General features: G+C 37.4%; 1 protein-coding gene and 1 pseudogene across 1 annotated transcript in view; one reads left to right on the plus strand and one right to left on the minus strand.

Moving 5' to 3' along the window:
• Nucleotides 1-25,418, plus strand: part of GATAD2A (GATA zinc finger domain containing 2A) — a 218,302-nt gene that overhangs the window by 67,010 nt on the left and 125,874 nt on the right.
• LOC110196163 (serine/threonine-protein kinase Chk1 pseudogene) lies at nt 496-1,492 on the minus strand (annotated as a pseudogene).

A 25,418-nucleotide genomic window follows, 5' to 3' on the forward strand; every position in this document is an offset into this window, starting at 1 on the left:
TATGTTATGACTTTGAATGCCAAACAAAGCATTTCATATTTAATCCTGGAGGCAGTAGGGAGCCATTGGAGTTTATTGACAAGGTGGGGGGAGGGAGTAACATGATTGATCTTGCATTTTAGGAAAATCACTTTAGTGGCTGAATTGAGGCTGGATTGGAGTGTAGAGGGTTCTTGAGACAGGTTGACACAGCAGCTGACTATTTCAATAGTCTCAAATGTATGGTGGTGAGGACCTGCAGTAGAGTGGTGGCATTGTCAGAGGAGAGAAGGGGTATATATCAGATGTCGCAGAGGTGAAATACACAGGCCTTGGCAACAGATTGAATATCGGGTGGGAGAGCATATCAAGGAGTACAAGATTATTCCTGGGTTTTAAGGCTGAGCCACTGGGAGGATAGCACAGCCCACTACCGACTTAAGAAAGGTAAGAGGAGGGGAAGATTTATGGGGGAAGATAATGAGTTCCATTTTGGACGTATTGAGTTTAAGATGTCTACTGAACATGTACTGGACAGTCCAGGATGTCTGAAAGGCAGTGGAGATGTGAGATTGAAAGTCAGCAGAGACTTTGAAGGCTGTTTTAGATTTGAGAATCATCAGCATAGAGATGATAACTAAATCCATTGGAGCTTATGAGATCACTAAATGAAGCAGTATAGAGGGTGAAGGGATGAACGTTATTAACTGGTAAGAAGTCCAAATTTGCTTGAATAAATTTAGAAAGTCCACCTGGGGAATCTGATATTCCTTCTAAAAAAGCTTGAAGCCAGACACTTGACACTTAACTAGCTGTGTGATCCTGGACAAGTCACTTAACCCTGATTGCCTCACCAAAAAGCCAAAAAAAAAAAAAAAGCTTGAAGCCTCTTTCTACCTTTCTTAAATACCTTAGTGTACTAGCTAACTTCTTTTTCCACCTGGTATTATAATTCCTGATGCTGGATTCTTGATTGGAATTTTATGCAGCAGGAATAAAGGAACAAAATCAATTTTCTTACAAAGTGTGAAGTATATTTTTTCTTTCTAGTTATAATATTCTTGGTGTTTGTCACTGGGTTGCTCTCATGACGGTTTTTTAGCCAGCATTTCAGTAAGTACCATTCCTCATGACCAAACATCAACTGGTCCTGCATGGATTTCTTTCCTCATAAGTAGTCCTGGGACAACATACAATGTAGTGCTACATATCTTGTTTAATAATAAACATTTACAATTATGCCAAAATACTGTTGCTAAGGTAAGTTAGAAATTTAGAGGTTATATTAATCTAGTAAGAGTTTTGTTTTGTTTTTTTTGATGGAAGAACTTGGAAGCATCTTATTCAGGCATACCTGTATCAGGCTCTGTTTGATCAAAGAGTTCTCTGCTTCAGTACTCTAAAAAGAGATACTGAATATTGCCTTTTCTTTGATGGTATGGTTTAACATTTTATTGATGTAAATTTCTTTGTGAATGTTTTCTGGGCAACCTATGGCACCCTTCATGTTCATAGTATTCTTTGCAACTACTTCTTTCAGCCTCTTCACAGCAAATTGACTTTTCCTGCCAAAGTCCACCTCACAAATGCCAACAACCAAACTAGCTTCTTCATGGGGCTTTGGGGTTTACTGATAGGCTTGGGCCTCTCTGGGTTGGCCTTATCCCAACTCAGAGAGAGATGGCTTTGCTGAGCTCCTGCCCAGCCCCTGTGAAGCTGTTAATTCCGTTTCTGATTCTTTCTTCCATAGTTCTCGTCCTCCCCTCCACCCACCCAAATTTTTTTAGTGCTCTCATTTGGTTTTTAAAATTATTTTTTTAACAGCAGTTGTGCTTGTGCCCAAACTGTATTTTATTTTGAAGCTTTGCTTGTAGATGTTTTGTAGTCATTCTCTTCTGATTTTTTGTCTTGAGTGCCCCGTTACTGGAATAACTTTTTCTGGTGGGATTTTAAAAAAAAATTTCTCATTCTTCAATCCTACATCCTGAATTTGGAATTTGTGTCAGGCCCAGGCTCTGTACACTTCTGTAGAAAAAGTCTGGGCTGATCCTGCTGCTTCTGACTTCTTGGGGCATTGAGTGCTGTATTATTCCAGGATCTCAAAGACAGCTTAGGCTGGGGACCTGAAAGATTTTCAGTGGTCCTAAAGTGGTGTGATCCTGGACAGCTACTTGCTTCTTCTTTGTTGTGAGCTCTGCAGGTTCCTAATCTAGGTTTGGTTCTGAGCAAACAGACCCCTGGGCTTGTGCTGTTTGGGGTTTCGGCAGATTGCTGCTGGTCTCAGCCATTATCAGCCAGCTGAAAAACCACTGGTTCAGAGACAGAACTCTAGGTTTTTCTTTGATCTAGGATTCTTTCTCTGGTTATTTTTTCAAAGGCTTTCGACCTGGCTGGAAGCTGGAGCTAAGATCCTGCTCTGCCCCTAGGATCAGAGCCACATAGCTGCTTCTTGCTTTTGATCTTGCCTCTTGCTTGGTACACAGCCTAGGGCCCATAAGCCTTCCTCACCCTGGAATGCCATTCCCTCACCTTTTCCTCAGTCTCCCTGGATCCATGACCCAGAACTGAGTAGTTAGCAATAGTCATTTGGCACTGATTTTTGTGTCTTTCCTAGTTTAGGTCCCTCTCATCTGGTTTTGGGACTTCTTGTCCTGGTGTACAGCCTCTCCCTTTGCTGGAATGCTCTGTAGAATCACTCTCCAGACTTTTTTGTTTCTTTGTGCCCACCTGTGCTAGAACATGACTCACTATAATTTTTTTCCTTGTGATTTCTGATTAAGATTCAGCCTAGCGCATTTTCTAGCTTTGTAAGAGGTAGAGGTCAGCTGTACTTGTTCCTGCTACTCTGCCATTTTGGCTCCACTTCTTCTATGACCTTTTATACACCAGTTTTGAGTCTGTTTAGAGCATTCTGTCATGTGGTGTGAAATGCTCACTGAAACCGAGTGTCTACCATACTGTATACCAGTTTTCCCAACAGATTTTATCAAAGAGGGGTTCCTTATGGTATTTGGGGCCTTTGGATTTATTGGAAAATGTGCTATTGTGTTCAGTTGCCTCTGGTTCTTTTGTAGCTACTCTGTTACACTTAGCAGTTTATGTATTTTTTTTTAATGCAGTATCAAATGTTATGATGAGTATTGCTTTGTAGTAAAGTTTGAGATTTGGTACTGTTAGGTCTCCTTTCTTCCCACTCTTTTTTCATTATTTCTTTTTCTAATCTTGACTTTTTCCTCCAGATTAATTTTATTATTTTTTCTAATTCTGTGAAGTAACTCTGTGGTAGTTTAGCATAGCATTGAATCTGTAAATTAATTTATTGGTATTGTCATTTATTTTGCTCTTAAAAATCAGCAAATAAAATTAGTATTTCAAGCACATGAGTTAAACTGTAGCTTTCAAAACTTCCCTACTTGCCTATGTGTCTCTCCTTCTAAGCTTCTTTTTATTTTTTCTTTTCTTTGTACTTAAAAAAAAGATTCCTCAATAACCCTCTTTTTTCTATATGATTTCTCCTTCACCATTAACTTCCATTGTAGAGAAATACAAAGCCCTTGTTACAAACATGCACATCTAGTAAAAATAATTTCCGTGTTGATTGTGTCAAAAAATGTAGTATGTCTTATTATGCATCTTGAGGACGTCCATCACTTTTCTATCAAGGGATGGTTGGCATGCTTCTTCATCATTTATTAGTCTTCTAGTCATGGTTCATCATTGAATTAATGAGTTTTCAAGACTTTCAAAGTTATTTTTCTTTATAATGTAATTGCTTTTATATAAATTGTTTCTCCTATTTGAGTTCACTTATTTCTGCATCAGTTCATGCAGGTCCTCAGATTTCTATGAAACTGTCCATGTCATTGCTTATGGTACAATAATATTCCATTATATCCACATGCCATAAGTTTTAGCCATTTACCAATAGTTGGTCACTCCATTAATTTCTAGGTTTTTTTTTTTTACTACTAGTTAGTCAATCTTTGTTAAATGCATAGTATGTGCTAGGCACTGCTAAGTTTGGGGGGATGCAAAGAAACATAAGAGATAATTCCTGCTAGCAGGGACCTCACAATCTACAACAGGATCTGTTATAAATAACTTTTTACGTATGAAATCTTTTCCTCTTTCTTTGATCTCCTTGGGGTATAAGCAAGCTAGCTAGCTAAAGCATTTATTATATTAAGTGCTTACAATGTGATAGGTACTGTGCTAAACACAGTACACAAATTCACAGTAACATATCCAAGCAAAAAAACAGTCTCTGACCTCACAGAGCTTTACATTCCAATGGTGGAAGAAAAGACATAAAATGGAGTTGAAAAGAGGGGGGAGTGTGTGTGTGTGTGTGTGTGTGAACCTGTGCAAGGGCAAGGTAGAAAAGCAGTCTAGAAAATTAGGAGCTGTGCCAAGTTAAAGATGAGCGTGCATGTCATAGGTACTTCTCAAATGGAGTTTCTGAAGAACTCACCAATTGGGGGAAGATGCAGCAAGGATGGAGATATTTCCCGCATGAGAAGTTCCCTTAGTTGAGGTGGGAAAGTAGTCGCCTGGGTTAAAGGGTACACATAGTTTAGTGACTTCTGAAGCATTGTTTCTAGCTGTTGTCCAGAATCACTGGACCAGTTTACAGTTCCACCAATAATGTATTAATATGCCTGTTTTCCCTCAGCTAGCCAACTGTCATTATTTTCTTTTTTGTGTGATGTTTTCCAATCTAATCGTTTGAGATGGAACCTCAGTCTCTTTAATTTGCATTTCTTCAAATATTAATGATTTGGAGCATTTTTTCATGTTTGTTGATAGTTTACATCTCTTCCTTTGAAAGCTACCAATATATGTGTTTGGACAATTTATCTGTTGAGGTTCTTAATTTTGTACGTATGAATGAATTCCCAACTTGTTTTGGATATAACATCTTTATCTGAGAAACTTGCTGCAAAGATGTTTTTTCCTGGTTAAGCATTTATGCCTTCTAATATTAATTGCATTGGTTTTGTGCAAAAGCTTTTAAATTTATATCATCAAAATAGTCTATTTTGTCTTACACAATTTATCACTTGTTTCATCACAAACTCTTCTTTTAATAGATCTAAAAGGTAATTTCCTTGCTCTTCTGATTTATTTATAAAGTCATCCTTTATGTGTCAAAGTTATGTCTCCTTTTGGAGCTTGTCTTGGCATATGGCACAGAATGTTGAACTATACTGATTTGATTTTTGCTTTTCCTTGCAGTTTTTGAATCATTTGAATTCTTACCCCAAATAGTGTTTAGGTTTGTCTGATCGTACGTAACCTGTTGCACTTCTAATTCTATTCTATATCTTGGAGCACCTAAAGCAATTCTTCATGCTTACCATCACATTTAATCCTCTACCCCTCAGTTCTTTCCCAGACTGTTAGTCTTACATTGGTTACACTCTCCTTTCTTCCCCATCTTAACCCCTTGGTGAACTAGTTCAGCTCTACTCTGTACTCTTTTCTTAAGTTCCTTGCCTCTTTATCCTTTCAACCATTCTTCCCCTGATAAACCTCAGTCTTGGGTTACTTCCACATCTGCTGCTGAGATATATCATATGTATATTACTTTACAAACCTTAAAGCTCTAAGTATTAGTTGCTTCTACCTACCTGCTGTTGAATGGAGTTGGAGAATATAATGAACTGTGCTGTTAGGCTCACTACAAATTTATGTTATACAATTTCGGGTGGGCCCTGACTGCAGCAAAGAAATCTTTTTATACTTGTGTGTATACATACATACATACATACATATGTATATATATGTATAAAATAGAGGTTCACTACATTACTTGCCACAGCCTTTTCCATACCTTTTCATCCATCCTCACCCTCTGAGTTGGTTTTGGTTTTAGTTTGTGATTCACTAAAACAAATGAGGCTATTTGCTTAGAGCAGCTTCTCTCCTCATCTCACATAACACAGATGCAATTCTCAGTATTTCCTCTTTTACCCTGTCTCGCTTGAAGCAGACTTTCTTCTTGTCCAGGCAAAGCTCTCTATGTGCACAAGTGTATCCTATTTTTCTTTCTCCAGTAGATTGCTTCCTCCATCATCCTTCTTCTCTCACTAATCTTTAATCTCTTCCTGTCTTCTAGTTACTTCCCCATTGGCTACAAACATTCTCATGTCTCCCTCAAAAAACCCTTCATTCTGTTTGTCTTTATTAGCCATTGCCCCAGACTCTCCTCCCTAAGTGTTTCATTATTATAGAAGCTGCTTACTCTTGGTTTAAGTTAGATATTATTTACCACATTAAGGAATATTTTATTTGTTCCTCTGCTTTTTAACAAATGGGTATATTTTGTTTGAATTTAGTAAACATCAAGAAAAGGACATTTTACATATACAATTGTGAAATCTGTTGAATATGACTTGCTTTTTGGAATACCATATAATAATCGTGCATGTTTGTGTATGCACAGGCTGGTGTTGATGGCTTTGGTAGCCTTCATTCTTATTTCCTGTTGGCTTTTGGCTGATTTCTTACACAGTTCTGAGGTAGAAGATACGGTGGTTTCTCGTTTTTTCTGTCACTTTTTTGGACTGGTGTGTTTTTTTTCGGGTTTTTCCTAGAGTTGTTCCTAGGTTGTCTGCCTCTCTTCAGGCATCTGTCTAAGATGGAACTCCATACTATGTTTTTGTTCCTTCATAAATTGTTACTCTGGTCCTGTATTTCACTCTTTTTTCCAGTTCATGCAAGTTGTCCCATGTTTTGCTGAACCTTTTCTTTTATCATTTCCTATGGCACAATAGTATTCCACTAATGCACATATCAAAATTTGTTCAGCCAGTCCTATATTTTTCAGTGTTCTTAACATGAAGTCAGAAGTGCTGTTTTTTGTCAGTCTTGATCTGCTTTTGTTAGTATAATTGTAATTTTTATTGCTTAAGCGTGTAATTAATATAGTCTGTCATTTTTATAGGTTTTTTAAAATATTGAACCAACTTGGTATGAATGCAGCCTTGATCTTAATATCTTATTGTAACGTGTTTGCTAAATTTTACTTAATATTTCACGTAATATTACTTTATGGTTTTTGTTTTTTGTTTTTCTTTTCTCATGTTTTGTGTCTTAGGGTCCTTCTCTCTAGGCTCATAGTCATCAGGTCCATTTACTTGGGTTTGGGCTGGCTTTTCTGGTGTAATCCATTTAACCACTGTTGATTTTGTCATTTTGCAGTTCTGGATTTACCAGAGATGCTTACTTCTGGCTTTTTATTAGTATTTTATCTATAGTCTGGTTTTTTTTTTCCCTCCTTTATACTAGGGTATTTTTGGAGAACTGGGTCTCGCTACAGCTTTTTACCTTGTCATCAGACTACCTTGACACCTCTGGGTCCAGATAGTGGTTGGTCAGGGATAGCCATATATTCTTGGCTAAATCACTTACCATATTAAACTTCAGTTTTCTGATCTGTAAAATGATGGCATTGGATTAGTTGATTTTTGAGATAGACATATATAGGATAGATCAAAATGCCCTTAGGTGTATTCACAACTATCTGAATTGAACAACATTGTAGGGACTGCCCCAGGGATTTGTCCTTTCCTTAACATTGCTTATTCTTTTTATCATAAGGTATATTGCCATGCTTTGCAGACAACAGGATCTAGAAAAGAAGAGTTAACACTGATTTCTGCATCAGGATTCAAAAAGATCTTGACTTGCTAGAAGTCTAATAAGATGAAATTTAATTTAGTTAAATGGAAAATCCTAATGTAGGTTCAAAAAATAAGTCATGTAAATGTATGTTGGAAGGAGGCATAGCCAGACAACAGTAAAGGTTTTCAAGAAGAAATTAGATTGCTTTCTTATGTCTATTGTGGAAGTAATTCCAAACATTCCTAGCTCTCATAATCCTTAAATTAATAAATTTCCATTTCTGTTTTCTCTTACTCTCTATAATTTTCGTTATTTATCTAGTAGCCCCTTCTTACTCTCTAAACCATGTGGCTATGTCAGTTTTACTTTGTAAGAATTGATTTCGGGGCAGCTAGGTGGCGCAGTGGGTAGAGCACTGGCCCTGAAGTCAGAAGGACCCGAGTTCAAATCTTGTCTCAGACCAAACACTTGATACTTACTTAGTTAGCTGTGTGACCCTAGGCAAGTCACTTAACCCCAATTGCCTAAAAACAAAAAAAAAAAAAGAAAAAGAAAGAATTGATTTCTGTTCATTATGTCAGTTGTCTTAATAAAGATGGATTTTTCAACTGGTCACTAATTGGGAAAATCCCAGCCTATGAGTGCTAATTAGTGGAGTTATCCTTTATGTTAGTATAAGGAAACAGAAAAAATGAAAACATGTCTGTTTCTATTTGTCTTTTGATCCCAGTTCCGTAACTTCCCGGTTTTTTTACATTGTTAAAAAAACTTTCAGTGCCCTTTTTTTTTTTTACAAACATTTCTCATTGTCTCTGAATTAATAGTTGTTGGTACTTAACGATAACTAGTAGTCATTGCCTTAAAATAACCATACAGAAATATGGTCGCCCCCTTCTCCCATACTATTTTTGTTACTTTTACAGAAGCATTGTGGCATAATGGCTAGAGCTGCCCTTGAAACCATGAAGACCTAGGTTTAAGTCCTGCCTCTGACATCTACTGGGCAAGTCACTCAGACTCTCAGAGACTATTTCAGGTGTGAAAGAAGATGTGGACCTGAATTGGTAGAGGCAGTTTCATCATCAAATAAGTTTTCTCCCTGTACCAATGTCCAAGTAACTATTCCTGTCCTGCAGCAGTAAATAGAGGTTATTTTGAGAATCTGTTTTTTGTAAGCCTCTTCAGGGGTCTTGGCCAAATCCCTGGTTTGGGTCACCACTGTGGTATTTCATTGGAATCAGGCACCCTTACCAAGGAGATACTGCCTCTACTGATTGCCCCCACTTATTTTAGAATGAGAATTTTATAACATAGTTTGACTTAGGATCTTAGAATTTTTTAACTGAAAGAAACTTTTAACCACCTCATCCATTGCACCTCATTTTCAGATGAAGAAACTGACCCGTAATTATTAGGGTAGATTAGAGACTAGAAGACTTCTGATTGTGTAAAAGCTCATCTCATAGGATACGAGAATTAGAGAGATCATGGAGTCCAACCCTACTTCATTTTACAGATTTCCCACCTGGCTGCTCTTCTGGATTTCCTCTTTTCTCTCACACCTTTTCATGTGTTGTCACTCCTTGAGAGTAGGGAGTTTATTTTGCCTTTCTTGGTATCCCTGGCCACTTAGGACAATGCCTGGCGCTTAGTAGATGTTGAGTAAATGCTTATTGTCTTTTAGGAGTGTGAGGATTGGTGAAAATACTTTCCCTAGAGAGTTGTATTAAATCAACATAGATCAAGAAATATTGTGGAAAGAATACTGGATTTAGAAGAACTATGGGGAGGCCATACATCTGGAGCTGGAAGAGACTTCAGAGGCCACTGAGCCCAGCTCTGTCATTTTTACAGAGGAAGAAACTGAGACTTAAATAATTTGTGAATTGCTTAAAATCACTCAGTAAAGTGTCGGTGATGGTTTTTGAACCCAAGCACTCTGACTCCAGTGCTGGAGTTCTTTCAACTGTACTAGGTTGCCTGATTGGTACTAGCTCCTTAACTGGGAGCCACATCATGTTTTCTGTGGAACCAATTATTTAATGATGTCACACAGGCTATGCCTGTATGGTAAATGTTCATATCTCCAGTTTGGAGTTCATGTGGCTGCTTGTATTCTGTAGTTTAAGAAAATATTTAGAGATTTTATAATATGCTACATAAAACCAGCAGAAAAGAAAGCTTTCTAGGTTAAATTATTAGGGTTTCTTTTCTGTATCATTGACAGTATCCTGAGAATCTCTGTAATACTAGCAATTGAAGTGCTGGGTAAGAATGCTGGCTTTGGAAGTCAGTCAGACCTCAGTTCAAATGCTGTCTCAAATACTACCTGTCTGACCCTGGGCAAGTTACCTAATCTCTGTCTTCCTCAGTTTTCTTCATTTGTACAATGGGAATAATAATAGCACCTTCAATTCAAAGATGGTTGTGAGGGAAAAAATAAGATAACATCTGTATAGCACTTTGTAAACTATATAAATATATAAACTATATAAATGCTTACTATAATTAATATTTTTGTTAGTGATAGTAAATAGGAATCACCCAAAATATCATAAGCCAACATTCGTATGTGGACATCAGTTCCTTAACTTTTATCATCATCATCGATTCTGTCATTCACTCCTCTCAAAAGAAGACATATATTACTTTTACTTTCTACTTAATATAAACTTAATAATACTTAATAATAATACTTAATAATAAACTACTTGTTAATTTTGAAGCCTGTATAAATGTGTATATTAGCCTTGATTGCATCTGACTGTTTTACTTTGTCAAATTTCTAGTTCTATTGAATTGGATTTTGAAGGCCATTTGGTTATTTCTTATGTTGTTTTGTTGACTGATTGCTGTTTCAGAGGAGCTAGCCTGGAGGTGTTTATACTTCACTCTGGCCAACCTCTGTCCTGGGATCTTTCTTTGGATCATCTCTGGTTGTGCCAGGAGGACCACTGTTCTGCCCCAATTCTTGTTTATTTTCGCTTCTTTCCTTTGACTCTGAGGTGCTATTTTGTCTTATTTGTCGAGGAAATCTGGAGAGCTTGGAATTTTCTGACCTACTCTGTCATCTTCCCAGAATCCACTCTGATTTTTTTTTAATTGACTAGGTGAAAGAGGCCATTCTCTACCTCACTTTTTACCTAGCTTTAATAACTGAATGGGCTTTGCTTCAGTCAGACTGAGACCTGTTAAAGATCTTAGCTTAAAAAGGCCAAGGTCTCCCACTTCATCCAGGGCCATCTCCATTCATCCTGATCTCTGTCTTACCACTGGACCCAAATGGCTCTGGAGGAGAGAGTGAGGCTGGTGACTTTGCATAGCTCTCTCTCACTTAAATCCAATTTAGTTGCATGTCATGGCATCACCTCCCTGATGTCATGGTCCTCTTTGAGAATAAAGGACAAACAACTACAGCATGTTGGTGCATTAAAAAAAAAAACCACAAACAACTTGCTGTCTTTACAGATTAAATGTTGTATCATTCAGACTTTTAAGAGGTCATTTTACAAAGTAATAGTTAAAGGAGGAATAGAATGTCTAGATCTCAAATTGTATTATTTTAAAAATAAATTTTTATTGATGTCTTTTGCTTTTGTATTACTTATGTTTACCATTGGATCTTTCCTGCTTCCCTCTCTCAGAGAGACATCCTCTTACAACAAAGAATTAAACTGAAGAAGAAAAACAGTTTAACAAAGTTAAGCAAAATGCCAAAAAGTGACGTATGCATTGTTTCATACCTATATGTATCCCCCACCTCTGTAAGGAAGGGGGCAGAGGCATCTTCTGTTGGTTATTCTTCTTTGTCTTATGACTTCTTCTTTGGTTATTATAATTTTTTGTGGAAGAACTTTTTAGCTGCTGGGAAAACTGGAAAGCATTCTGGCAGAAATTAGGGTTAGATAATATCTTACACCAAATGTCACAGTAGAACTTAAAACAGATATGTGGCCTTAATATTAAAAGGTCATACCAGGAGCGATTTAGAAGACAAGCTATCAGTTACTTTTCATATTTGTGTCTAGGTAGAAGATTCTTAATCAAAGAGGAGGTAGTGGTAGTAATAAAAGATTAAATAGATAATTTAATCATTTAACTTAAAAGCTTTTTCACAAACAAGATAGTGCAGTTTGAGTAAGAAGAGAGTGTCAAGTGGGAAAAAACAAATATTGACATTAAATACCTCTAAGGGTCTGGTATCTAAGAAATATAGGGAATTAATACAAATATTCAAGATGAAGAGCCATTCTCCAGTGTATAAGTGGTCAAAGGATGTGAACAAAATTCCATCAAAAGAATCGCAAACTGTCAAAACCACAAGAGAGAGTGTTCCAAATCACTAGTAATAGAAATGCAACTCAGAGCAGCTGCGACTTTGCCTCATGTCCGGCAAATAGTTGGTGTTGGACGGGTTTTAAAAATCAGACACTCTAATTAGGAGCTGTAAATTAGTCTTGAAATGCCCGTACTCTTTGATTCAGAAATCTCACTGCCAGACATGTGTCCCAAGGAGAGGTCATAGTGCCCCATATACAGTGTTGTTGCTTTTTCTTTTTAATCTATTTTTATTGATATCTTTTGTTAATAGCACCTACATGTCTTAATATATCCCTCTCTCCCCTACCCAGCTAGCAAACCTTCCTAACCAATGTGTGTGTGTGTGTGTGTGTGTGTGTGTGTGTGTGTGTGTATTGTTTAGTTTTCAGTTGTGTCTGACTCTTCGTGACCCCATTTGGTGTTTTCTTGGCAAAGATACTGGAATGGTTTAGTATTTTCTCCAGCTCATTTGATAAATGAGGCAACTGAGGCAAACAGGGTTAAGATACTTGCCTAAGACCACACGGCTAGTAAGTGTCTGAGGCCGAATTTGAGCTTTTAAGCAGGAGTCTTCCTGATTTGAGGCCCCGTACTCTATCCACTATGCCCAAAATATACATAGCATTTATTTAAAAAGCAGCAAACCTTTTAATTCAGTTTTATTTTCAGCTCTCAGTTTTCTCCCTTCTACCTACTTCCCCTCTGCCACAACCCCTCCCCCCCTTTTAAAATGAGAATAAGGAAAAGAAAACCTGTTGAAACCTGTGTAGTCAAGCAGAATAAATTGCCTCTCATCAGCCAATGTGTTGTCTCCCCCAGTCTCAGTCTGTATTCTGAGTTCATCACATTGTATTTATCAGAGTTCCTAAGTCTTTTCCAAGTTGTTTGTCTTTATACTATTGCTGTTATCATGTAAATTATTATTCTCCTGGTTCTGCTTACCTTATCCTGCGTAATCCACGCAAGTCTCCCCACATTTCTCTGAAATTGTCCCCTTTATCATTTCTTACAGCATAGTATTCTCTCACATATATATTATAACTTGTTTTAGTCATTCCCCAATTGATGGACATCTTCTCAATTCCCAATTCTTTGACACCATGAAAAGAACTACTATAAATATTTCTGTACATAAAGATCCTTTTCTTCTTTCTCTGATCTCTTTGGTTAGGGTATCCCTGGATCAAAGAATATGCACAGTTTAATAGCTTTTAGGGCATAGTTCCAAATTGCTTTTCAGAATGGCTAGACAAGTCCACAGTTCCACCAAGAATATATTAATGTTCTTGTTTTCCCACAAACCCTTCAGCATTTGTCATTTTCTTTCTTTCTTTCTTTTTCTTTCTCTTTCTTTCTTTTTCTTTCTTTCTCTCTCTCTCTCTCTCTCTCTCTCTCTCTCTCTCTCTCCTCCTTCCTTCCTTCCTTCCTTCCTTCCTTCCTTCCTTCCTTCCTTCCTTCCTTCCTTCCTTCCTTCCTTCCTTCCTTCCTTCCTTCCTTCCCTCTCTATTTTGCCAGTCTTATCGATGTGGTAGTACCTTGGAGTTGCTTTAATTTTCATTTCTGTAGTTATTAGTGATTTAGAACTTTTTTTGTTATGGCTATTTATTGCTTGGATTTCTTTCTTTGAAAGCTGTCTTTTCATATCCTTTAATGATTTATCAGTTGGAATATGGCTCTTAATCTTATAAATTTGAATTAATTCCCAATATATATTAAAAATGAAACCTTCATCAGAGAAACTTCCTGCAAAGATTCCTCCCCCATTTCTTTCTTCTCTTACAATTCTAGCTGCATTCATTTTGTTTATGCAGAATCTTTTTACGTTTATGTAATCAGAATTGTCCATTTTACTCCCTATGAGTCTCTTTATCTCTTGTGTGTTGGTGGGTCTATCCTTAGGTCCAACAGTTAATTTTATTCATGTTCCCTACTTTGTTTATGATGTCACCCTTTGTCACAGAAGGTTGTTTGTAGCAGCAAAAAACTACAAATGAAGCACATACCCATCATTTGGGTTAATGACTTATACTAGTAGCAACACAGAAATGTAATACAGTTTCTTACAGAACAGTAATTTTGTAACAAGGAAGATTTAACAAAAACACGGGAACACATTCATTGAACTGATGCACATTGAAGTGAGCACAAAGAAGGAAATAATATACACAATAACTACAATAGAAATAGAAAGAAAAAATGAAACTAAATGGTTTGTGTTTGTAATGACCAAGCTTGGCCTCAAAGAAGGGTTAATTAAATGAACCTCCCATCTTCTTTGCAGAGGTTGGGAACCATGGGTGTATAATATTGCATATACTCTCAGACTCAGTTGAAATACTCATTAGTTTTTCTGTATTTCTTCTTCCTTTCTTTTTTAAATTCAGGCACTCAGTAAATATTAAGTGTCTGCTGTGTGCAGGCACTTACTATGAGAGTTTGCTAGTTGGGTAGGGAAAGGAGGTGTATATTGAGAAATGAAGTGATACAGAAAAAATTAACAAAACCTTATTTAAAAAGAAAATTACCTCTCCATAGAATCCAGCCTTATAATAAACAAATATGATTAGGTAAAACAAACCAGCGCTTGGACCATGTTTGACAACATGCCTCTCTTTATATCTATAGACAACCATTCCTGTACTGCAGGAGAGGTATGTTTGATCCTCAGTTTTCTTTTCTTTCTTTCTTTCTTTCTTTCTTTTTTTTTTGGAGAGGTAGTTGGGGTTAAGTGACTTGCCTATGGTCACACAGCTAGTAAGAGTCAAGTGTCTGGTCTGAGACTGGATTTAAACTCAGGTCCTCCTGAATCCAGGGTCAGTGCTCTATCCACTGTGCCACCTAACTGCCCCCTATCCTCAGTTTTTCTTAAGACTGGGTTGGTTCCTGTATTGATCAGAGTTCTGATATCTTTTAATGTTGTTTTCTTTTACATTATAGTCATTGTGTAAATTGTTAGCTTGGTTTTGCTTAGTTTTCCTGCATCAGTTCTCATCAGTCAGTTAGCATTTATTGAGTGCCTGTTATGTGCTAGGCACTTTAGGTAGCTCTTAATTGATTTCTCTGCAACTTCCACTCATTGTGAAAGAGTTCAAGAAACTGAGTATAGATAGTTTAAGAGCTATCAATTTTGAGCTTGAAGTCTCTAAAGGTGATGAAAGAGAAAGGAGTAATGAAGATGAAGATAGTCATATACCAAGGTAGACAAAGAAGAATATGTGTCAGGCAGCAGGTAGAGGAGTGGCCAGAGCATTAGTGGATGTGGATAACAGAGCAAAGATTGTGAGAGGGCAAAATAGTCAGAAGGCATGAACCATAACAAAGTTGTTGGGTAGTTAAAGTGGCAAAATGTTTTTTCCAGAGAGGCCATCATACATTGGAAAGAGGCAAAGATGTTTGAAGGTATTTTCAGCTAAGATGATTAATAGATAAATACAAAGTGCGCCTTTTTTTACTCCGAAGATTCCTTACTACTAGCCTTTTCTTCCTAAAGATTTGCTATTTCCCATATCATTAAGAACGACAAGAGATCTTGATACGGGTTCTCTCATTCATTTATTACGTGTTGACAAATCACTTGCTTTCACATAATTTATCCAAAGGCTTTAATGTTTTCAGAATGTTTTTGGAAGCCTTTCTCTCAATTTAGTTAACCAAGTATTAAGTGCTAGCTGTATTCGGAGCATCTTAATGGGCACTAGGGGAAACACTAAAGTTTAGATAAGAGCTTGTTTTGTCCTACTGGATTGTACCTTCTTATAGGAATGCAAGGCAAGATATACACAGATAACTGCAATGCAAGATGACACATAAGGCATAAGAGAGGTACAAAACAATTTATTAACACTTTCACATTTATCCACTTTAGATATTGTTTAGACATTGTCCCCATTTTCTGAATTTAGTGTTATAGGTTACAGTGGAAGAAAGTACAGTAGTAGTGCAAGGTTGGCATGTTTATTTTATTGCAAGTAATGTTAGTGTTAACTCCTTGGGCTACTGTTGGTGTTTAAATGGTCCTGATGTCCTAACCAAATCAAATTACAGATACTTTTATTAGTTCTCCTCTCCCCCCACACCCTTCAAGATGCATTGTAAACTAGAATGTTTGCAGTTGACAAAACATGCCAAATGCTGTTATTTGTTTCATTAAAGATAATATGCACATTTCCAAGGTTTTTTGAATTTAATTCCTGAGACTCAATCTTACAATTATTCATGTGGAACCAAGATCCCCATGATTACCTCTTGTGCTTTCTATTTGAGCAGCATCATGTAAGCTTCTCTAGGACAAATACTGTTGAATTGAATTGTGAAAAATTAAAATCCTCCCTTCAAAATTGCATTTTTCCACCTGAAATCTAGAGTTTTTAGAATGCAATTTTAAAAATTGAAGGAAAAGTGTAACTTGGATATAATAATCACTGACCTCTTTTCTTAAGATAAAAGAATGTTGATTTGTAACCTCCAGGAAGGCTCCTCAAGCCTCCTACATACCATCCTGTACCTCAGTTAGCTGAGGACCTTATCTCACCTCTTACTTTGCTGAGAAAATTGAAGTCTTCTTCCTTGAGCCTCTGTCTTCCTTCTATTCACGATATCATCCCCCACATTCTATCCCTTTACTCTCTGCACTTCTTACTATTTGTCCTTGATCCCATCTACTCCCAGCTTTACACTAGATTATCCTATCCATATTTTTGCCTTCCTGTCTCCTTTTTTAAAAATTCTGTTTTATTTTCAGTTAGCAAGCATTCATTCTCCCTTCCCCCAATTTAAAATGGTAAGAAGTATTCATAGTTGAGCAAAAACATACCATGTATATTTTATTCTCTGTAAGGTGAATGCTATAAATCATTGCTTTGGAATCATGATTGGTTGGTCATTGCCAAGGTAAGAGTTCTTAAGTCTATCAGTAGTGGGAGAGATAGTATTCAAATAACTAGGTACATATAAGATATATACAGTATAAATGGAAAGGTAATTTCAGAGGGAAGGCACCTGTATTGGGAAGGGACTAGTAAAGACATCTTAGAGGGTAGAATTTAAACTGAATATTCAAAGAAGATATGAGGTAGAGGTAAGGAGAGTGAATTCCAGATATGGGGGTGGGGGGGGTGGCAGGTAGTGCAAAGGCATTCAAACTGGAGATGGAGTGTTACATATGTGAAAGAAAGAAGGTCTGTTTGGCTGGACAAAGAACATGAGAGGGGAAGTAATGTCTACTGAGGCTGTAAAGATAATTTGGGGCCAGGTTGCTAGAACTTTAAAAGCTAAGCAGAGTAATTTATATTTTACTCTAGGGACAGAAGAAAGCTACTGGAGTTGGTTGAGTAATAGAGTCACATGATTGTATCTGCATTTAAGGAAAGTTACTTTGACAGTAAGTGAGGGATAAACTGGAATACAGAGAGACTTGAGGGCAAGAGACCAATTTAGGAATTTGTTGTAATAACCTAGGAGAGAGTTGAAAAGGGCCTGAACTGAGGTGGTAGGCTGTATAAGTGGTAAGAATGCATCAGATGTGAGAGTATAGAGAGGGAGAAACAGCAAGGTTTGGTGACTGATGGAGTATTTGGAATGAGACAGAATGAAGAGTCCAGGGTAATACCAAGGTTACAAAACTGGGAAACTAGAAGGATGCTAGTGCCTTTGACAGTCCAGGCTTGAGAAGAGGAAGCTTGGAAGATGGGGAGTGTTTAAGTGGAAAGATGAATTTGGTTTTATTCACGTTGACTTTAAAGATGTATGTGGGACATGCAACCTGAAATATCATGTGAGCAATTGATAATGTGAGATCAAAGGGCTGGATATAGTGATCTGGGGGTCACATACATGGGAATCAGTAATTAGTGAACAAGCATTTATTGTCTTCTGTGTGCCAGGCACATTATGTATTCTCTGGGGTACAAAGAAAGATAAAAACAACTCTTGCTATCATGAATCTCAGAGTGTGATGAGGAGACAACACAGAAACTACTATGTACCAACAGGACATGTATTGGATAAATTGGAGAAAATATCATGGGAAAGGACTGGGATCGAGGAGGACTGGGCAAGGCTTCTTCTTCTTCTTCTTCTTCTTCTTCTTCTTCTTCTTCTTCTTTTTGCTTTTTAAGCAATTGGGGATTAAGTGACTTGCCCAGGGTCACAGAGAAAATGTCATTATTTTTTTTCTTTTTCTTTTTAGGCAGTTGGGATTCAGTGACTTGTCCAGGGTCACACAGCTAGTGAGTGTCAAGTGTTTGGTCTGAGTCCGGATTTGAACTCAGGTCCTCCTGGCTACAGGGCCAATGCTCTATCCACCACACCATCTAGCTGCCCCCTTGGGAAAGGCTTCTTGCAGAAGGTGGAATTTTAACTGAGATTTGAAGGAAGCCAGCGATGTGGAGATGAGGGGGTAAAGAGTTTGAGATATGGGACCAGCCAGTGAGAGTTTGGGAGATGGAATGATGTATGAGGATAACAAGGAGGTGACTGTCACTGGATCTTAGAATCAGAGGGTGAATATAGTGTAAGAAGACTGGAAAAGGTAGGAAGGGGCAAGGTTATGAGGACTATCAAATATCACCAGGCAATTTTGTATTTGATGCTAGAAGTGATAGAGAGCCATCGAAGTTTGTTAAATAAAGTGATGTCATGTCATACCTGTGCTTAAGGAAGATCAGTGTAATAGCTGAATGGAAGATGGACTGAAGAGAGGGGAGAGACTTGAGGTAGGGAGACTAAAGAGAAGTTTATTATAATAGTCCAGGCTTGAGGTAATGAAGGATTGTTCCAGGGTAGTGGCAGTGTCAGAAGAGAAAAGGGGGGCATATACAAGAGATGTTGCAAAGGTAGAAATGATAGTACTTGGCAATTGATTGGGTATGGGGTTGAGAATGAGGAGTTGAGGATGGACACTTTGGTTGAGACCCTGGGTGGCTGTGAGAATATTGGTGTTCTTAATAGTAATAGGGAAGTTAGAAAGAGGGAAAGGTTTTGGGGGAAAAGATGAGTTTCATTTTGGGCATTGTTGTTTGTTTGTTTGTTTTTGGTTATTTTATTTTTATTTTCCCCCAGTTACATATAAAAGCAATTTTTAACATTCATTTTTAAAACTTTGAGTTCCGAATTCTCTCCTTTCCTCCCTTCCTATCCCTCCTCATTGAAAAGGCAAGCAGTTCAGTATAGGGTTATACATGTAGTCATGCAAAACATATCCATAATAGCCATTTTGTGAAAGAAGACAGACAAAAAAAATCAAGAGAAATAAAGTTTAACAAAGGCATGTTTCAGTCTGTATTCAGACACCATCAGTTCTTTGGGAAATGGATAGCGTTTTTCAGCATGAGTCCTTCAGAGTTGTCTTGGACTATATTGCTGAGAATAGCCAAGTCATTCACAGCTGATCACTTTAAAATATTGCTGTTACTTTGTACACAATACATTTTTACTTTGTATCAGCCCATGCAAGTTTTTCCAGGTTTTTCAGAGAGCAACCTGCTCATCATTTCTTTCTTTTTTTAAAATTTTATTAATTCATTTTGATTTATCAACAATCACTTCCATATGCTTTTGAGTTGAAAATTTTTCTCCCCCTTCCTTCCCCCCCCAGACGGCGCATAATCTGATATAGGCTTTACATTTACATACCCATTAAACTTATTTTCACATTAGTGAAGTTGTAAGTAAAAATTAAAACCAATAGGAGGAATCATCAGAAAGATGAAACAAAACTCAAAATAAGGTAAAAATAAGTGATCGTGATTCGACTTCCATAGTTCTTTCTTTGGATGTGGACAGCATTTTCCATCCCGAGGCCTCTGGAGATGTCTTAGATCCTCGTAATGCTGAGAAGGGTTCAGTTTAACAATATTGGTCATTGCATAATGTGTCTGTTATTGTGTACAAAGTCCTCTTGGTTCTGCTTACTTCACTCAGCATCAGAGCACGTAAGTCTTTCCTGATTTTTCTGAAGTCAGCCTGTTCATCATTTCTTATAGTACAGTAGTATTCCATTACATTCACATTCCACAACTTGTTCAGCCATTTCACAATTGATGGTCATCCCCTCAATTTCTAATTCTTTGCCTCCAGAAAAGAACTGCATTTAATATGTGTGTGTGTGTGTGTGTGTGTGTGTGTGTGTGTGTGTGTGTGTGTGTGTGTGTATATATTTTACATATAGGTCCTTTCCTTTTTTGTTTTGTGTCTGTTTTGAGATACAGACCTAGAAGTGGTATTGCTAGGTCAGAGGGTATTCATGTTTTTGTAGCCCTTTGGGCATAGTTCCAAATTGTGAATTAGTTCACAACTCCACCAATGGTGCATTAATGTCTCATTTTTCCCACATCCTCTCCAAATTGGTCATTTTCCTTTTCTGTCCTGTTAGCCAATCTAATAGGTATGAAGTGGTCCCTCAGAGTTGTTTTAATTTGCATTTCTTCAATCAGTAATGAGTTAGATTTTTTTTTTCATATGGCTATACATAGCTTTGATTACTTCATCTAAAAGCTGATCATATCACTTGATCATTTATCAATTGAAGAATGGCTGTAATTTTTACAAATTTGACACAGTTCTCTATGTTTGAGAAATGAGGCCTTCATCAGAGAAGCTTGCTTCAAATTTTTTTTCAGTTACTGTTGTTAACTATTTCCCTCTATGCTTTCCCCCGCCCCATTTATTCTATTCTTGCTTCTTTCATCCTGTCCTTCCTCAAAAGTGTTTTGCTTCTGACTCCCAGTCTCCCTCCCCCAATCTGCTCTCTCTTCTATCACACCTGCCCTACCCCTCCCTTTCTTTTATCCCCTTCCTCTCCTACTTTCCTGTAGGGTAAGATATATTTATATACCCAATTGCATGTGTATGTTATTCCCTCTTAGGGCCAATTCTGATGAGAGTAAGGTTCACTCACTCCACCTTCCCTCCCTTCTCTTCCACTCCTTTGTAAAAGCTTTTTCTTGCCTCTTTTATGTTAGATAATCTAATCTACTCTCCCTTTCTCTTTCTCCCAGTACATTCCTCTGTTACCTCTTAATTTTATTTTTTACATATCATCCCTTTGTATTCAACTCACTCCTGTGCCGTCTGTCTTCTAGCTACTCTAATAATGAGAAAGATCTTATGAGTTACAAATATCGCCTTCCTATGTAGGAATGTAAACAGTTTAACCTTAAGTCCTTTATGATTTCCCTTTCCTGTTTACCTTTTTATGCTTCTCTTGAGTCTTATATTTGAAAGTCAGATTTTCTCTTCAGCTCTGGACTTTTCATCAACAATGCTTGAAAGTTCTATCTCATTGAATGTCCATTTTTTTTTCTTCTGAAGGGTTATACTCAGTTTTGCTGGGTAGGTGATTCTTGGCTTTAATCCTAGCTCCTGGGGCAGATAGGTGGCGCAGTGGATAGAGCACCAGCCCTGAAGTCAGGAGGATCTGAGTTCAAGTCCAGCCTCAGACCAAACACTTGACACTTAACCAATTGCCTAAAAATAAAAGCAAACAAACAAAAGCCTAGGTCTTTTGACTTCCAGAATATCATATTCCAAGCCCTCCAGTCCTTTAATGTAGAAGCTGCTAAATCTTGTGTTATCTCAACTGTGACTCCACCATACTTGAATTGTTTCTTTCTGGCTGCTTGCAATTTTTTCTCCTTGACCTGGGAACTCTGGAATTTGGCTGTAATATTCCAGGCAGTTTTCATTTTGGAATCTTTTTCAGGAGGTGATCAGTGGATTCTTTCAGTTTTTCTTCTAGCCTGTGGTTCTAGAATATTGGGATAGTTTTCCTTGATAACTTCTTGAAAGGTGATACGTAGGTTCTTTTTTTGATTATGACTTTTCAGTAGTCCAATAATTTTTAAATTAAATCTCTCTTGGATTTATTTTCTAGGTCAGTTTTTCCAATGCGATATTTCATACTGTCTTCTTTTTTAAAAAAAATTCTTCTGGTTTTATTTGATTGCTTCTTGATTTCTCATAAAGTCATTAGCTTCCATTTATTCCATTCTAATTTTTAAGAAATTATTTTCTTCAGTGAGCTTTTGGATCTCCTTTTCCATTTGGCCAATTCTGCTTTTTAAGACATTCTTCTCCTCATTGGCTTTTTGGACTTCTTTTACTATTTGGCCTAGTCTGTTTTTTTAAGGTATTATTTTCTTCAGTATTTTTTTGTGTCTCCTTTAGCAGGCTGTTGACTTGTTTTTCATGATTTTCTTGCATCACTCTCATTTCTCTTCCCAGTTTTTTCCTCTGCCTCTCTTTTACTTAATTTTCAAAATCCTTTTTGAGCTCTTCCATGGCCTGAGACCAATTCATATTTTTCTTGGAGACTTTGGATGTAGGAACTTTGACTTTATTGTCTTCTTCTGAGTATGTGTTTTGGTCTTCCTTGTCACCATAGTAACTTTATGTAGTCACAGTTTTTTTTCAAACCATTATTTGCTTATTTTCCCAGCCTATTGTTTGATTTTTAACTTTTGTTAAAGTGTATACTTTCCCAAGCTTCAGAGGTTTTGTGCAGCTGTTTTCAGAGATACTTCTAGGGTCCTGTAAGTTTTCAGTCCTTCCAAGGTGGTATGATCTACAGAGAGGTGTGTTTACTACTCTCCTAGCCTGTGTTCTGGTCTGTGAGCAACCACAAGCACTCATTTCTGCCCTGGAACTGTGAGGAGGGTCCTTCCTTCTCTGTGGCTACAAGCTCTGCTATGCTAGTTCTCCTCCCCATCCTGGTGAGAATAAGAAACTATTGCATCCTGGATCTCAGTTTGGGCAAAGCAACAGAGGCCTGCCTCACTGCTAGCAAAAAGACCCCTGTAATCTCCTTCTGAGTAGTTGTTCAACCCTCTTATGGGTCTGTAGGCTGAGAGCTCTGGAAGCAGCTGCTCCTGCTGCTGATTCAGTGGCTCCCAAGGCCTGTTCCTGGTTTACTGGGGCTGGGATTGTGCTGGTGTGGCATGTGTTGGACTCTGCTCCATTCCTACCCTGGTGCAACATACCTTTCCTGTCAACCTTCCAGGCTGTCTTGGGCTAGAAATTTGTTTCAGTCCCTTTTTGTGGGTTCTGTTGCTCTAGTATTTGTTTAGAGTAATTTCTAAAAGGTATGTATTTGAAGGGGTTTTGGAGAGAGCTCACCTGGGTCCCTGCCTTTACTCTGCCATCTTGGCTCCGCCCTCGTAAGTACGGACATGTTGATTTTTAAGATGTTGAAGGGACAGTCAAACTTGCCTCATATACAACTAAATACTTGTTAATGGGTTGGTTAAACTCTAGCCTAGCTGAGACTAGAGAGCATCTAGTTCAACCACTTCCTTTGATAGATAAGGAAACTAAGGCCGAGAATTTAAATGTGTATTTTAATACAAAGAGCGGTGTATTAGAAAACCTTGGTCCCAGTTTCATGCCTGCTATTGACTCTTTATGTAAGTTCTTGCAAATTGTTTCCTGACACCCATTTTTACAAGGGAAAGGGAAGGAGGATGCTTATTATAAAGCATGGTGGATGAACAGTGAAAAGGTGCAAAATGAAGAGTTGTATATGAGGCAAGTTTGGCTGTACAGGGGAAGAAAGTATATGGGAGGGGCTGTTCTGAGGATAAAATGAGATACTTGTAAAGCATTCTGCAAACCTTAAGGCATTGTATATTATTATTAGCTGTTATTGTGTACCAGACTCTGGGGATACAAAGCAAAACATACTGTGCCCTCCTGGGTGTTTTCCCAATATACATTTCCTCATTCCCCCTTATAATAAAGCAAAATAGGTGAAAACAACTAACAGAGACCCATTTGTGACTGTATGAAGCACTGGACATCTGTAGGTACCACCAGCTCTACCCCATCCAGTAGAGGGAGGTGTGTTTTATCATCTATTCTCTAGGACCATTATGGGACTTAGTTTTCTCATGTGTAAAGTGAGGGGTAGGGGGGAGGTTGGTTTAGATAGAGCTATTTTTTTACAGATAATAGCTAATTCTTTTCAGTTACAATTCCTGTGATAAAGTGAATTGCCCAAGATTACTCAGCTAGAAAATAGGAGAGTTGAAATTCAAAAGTAGTTTGAAATCAAATCCTTTGCTATTTTTACTGTATCACACTGCCTTTCAGGGTTACTGCAAAATATAGTGTCATTGATGTAAATGACCAGTATGTGATTGTATTCTCTCACTTCCCAACCCCCCATCAGGAAAGCCCAAGGGAGGCAGAAAGAAATGTAGTTTCCATTGAAATTTACTGTGGAAATGGTATGTGAACTAATTAAAGAGCTTTACCCCTTTTAATCATTTGTAATTAGTATTATGAAGTATTTAAGTACTAAGGAGCCTAACCAAGGTTGTGATTTCTTCTTTGTAAACTGATCAGACTGTCTGGGAAGTGTTGATTCCCCTAGCAGACTGGTGAATGCATTTCTGATGGAGGAAGTACAGAACGCAAAGGGTTAAAGGCTGCCATTTTGTTATGCAACACCCTTAATAGACCTATCACTGAATGGCACCAAAATGGCAGTCCTTAACCCTTTATAAGACACCTTGCCTTAGAGTCAAGGAAATACAGCTTTGAAGAGTGTTCTTAAGAAGACAACAAACAGACCAGCAGTGTGCTTGTTAACATTTTACTTAAGCAGCCCACTGTCTGCTAGCCATTCTTCAATTTCATTTTTCCTAAGAGAACAAAGTTGAGCCAGTTTTTCCTAAACTAATTTAAATTTTCTCCTGTTAATTTTTCTGATAAATTAAGTTTTGTGACACAGGATATCTTTTTTTGGGGGAAGAAATTACCTTTAATAAGGGAAGATTGCAGTGTAGCCACTGCTTCAAGGTATCTGGATGTTATTTTCTACATGTTGCTAGATAGATTCTTTGGAGAGATTGCGTTCTTAGTACCAGAATGTGCTTTGTGTGGAGTAGTTGGTAATTCCCACATTTCTTTTTAGAAAACAAAACAAAAAACAGATGGAAAAATAAATATGTGGTCAGTTTGGGTACTGAGAATATTAGCCAGAAATGAGAGTATAACATCTGGATATTATGTTACTTTTAGCCTAATATAATTAGAACTTAGCAATTACAGTAATCACTACAACATAAAAAACTCTAACCTACTTGGAATATTACATCCTTAGTGGCACTTGCAGAATGGTATATTTTTTGCCTTTTTAAGATATGTAGGCTTTGAAGAGAAACTATGTTAGAGAGAAAATTAAACTGCTAGTTCAGAGTTGTCAAACTTCCAGTTTGGCAATGATGACAGGTTTAAAATTTTTTTAAGTAGTCTTAAATTTTTCCTTTGTAAATTTTCTTGCACTTATATAAGACAAGGGTAATGTAGTAATTTTTCTACTGTTGTCACCCACATGCTAGGATAAATGACTTGAACCTACTTTGGCATACCAGTTACAGTAATTGGGGGCACATTGTGTTACTCCAGGTCTTAAGTTTCCCCATCAGTAAAATGGGGGTTACAGGATTTAGACCTGGAAAGGTAGAACTTTAGAGATCATAGTTTCAGTCTTTTAT

This window comes from Phascolarctos cinereus, unplaced genomic scaffold, assembly GCF_003287225.1.
Source record: "Phascolarctos cinereus isolate Bilbo 61053 unplaced genomic scaffold, phaCin_HiC Scaffold_4;HRSCAF=312, whole genome shotgun sequence".
In the NCBI taxonomy this organism is placed as follows: Eukaryota; Metazoa; Chordata; class Mammalia; order Diprotodontia; family Phascolarctidae; genus Phascolarctos; species Phascolarctos cinereus.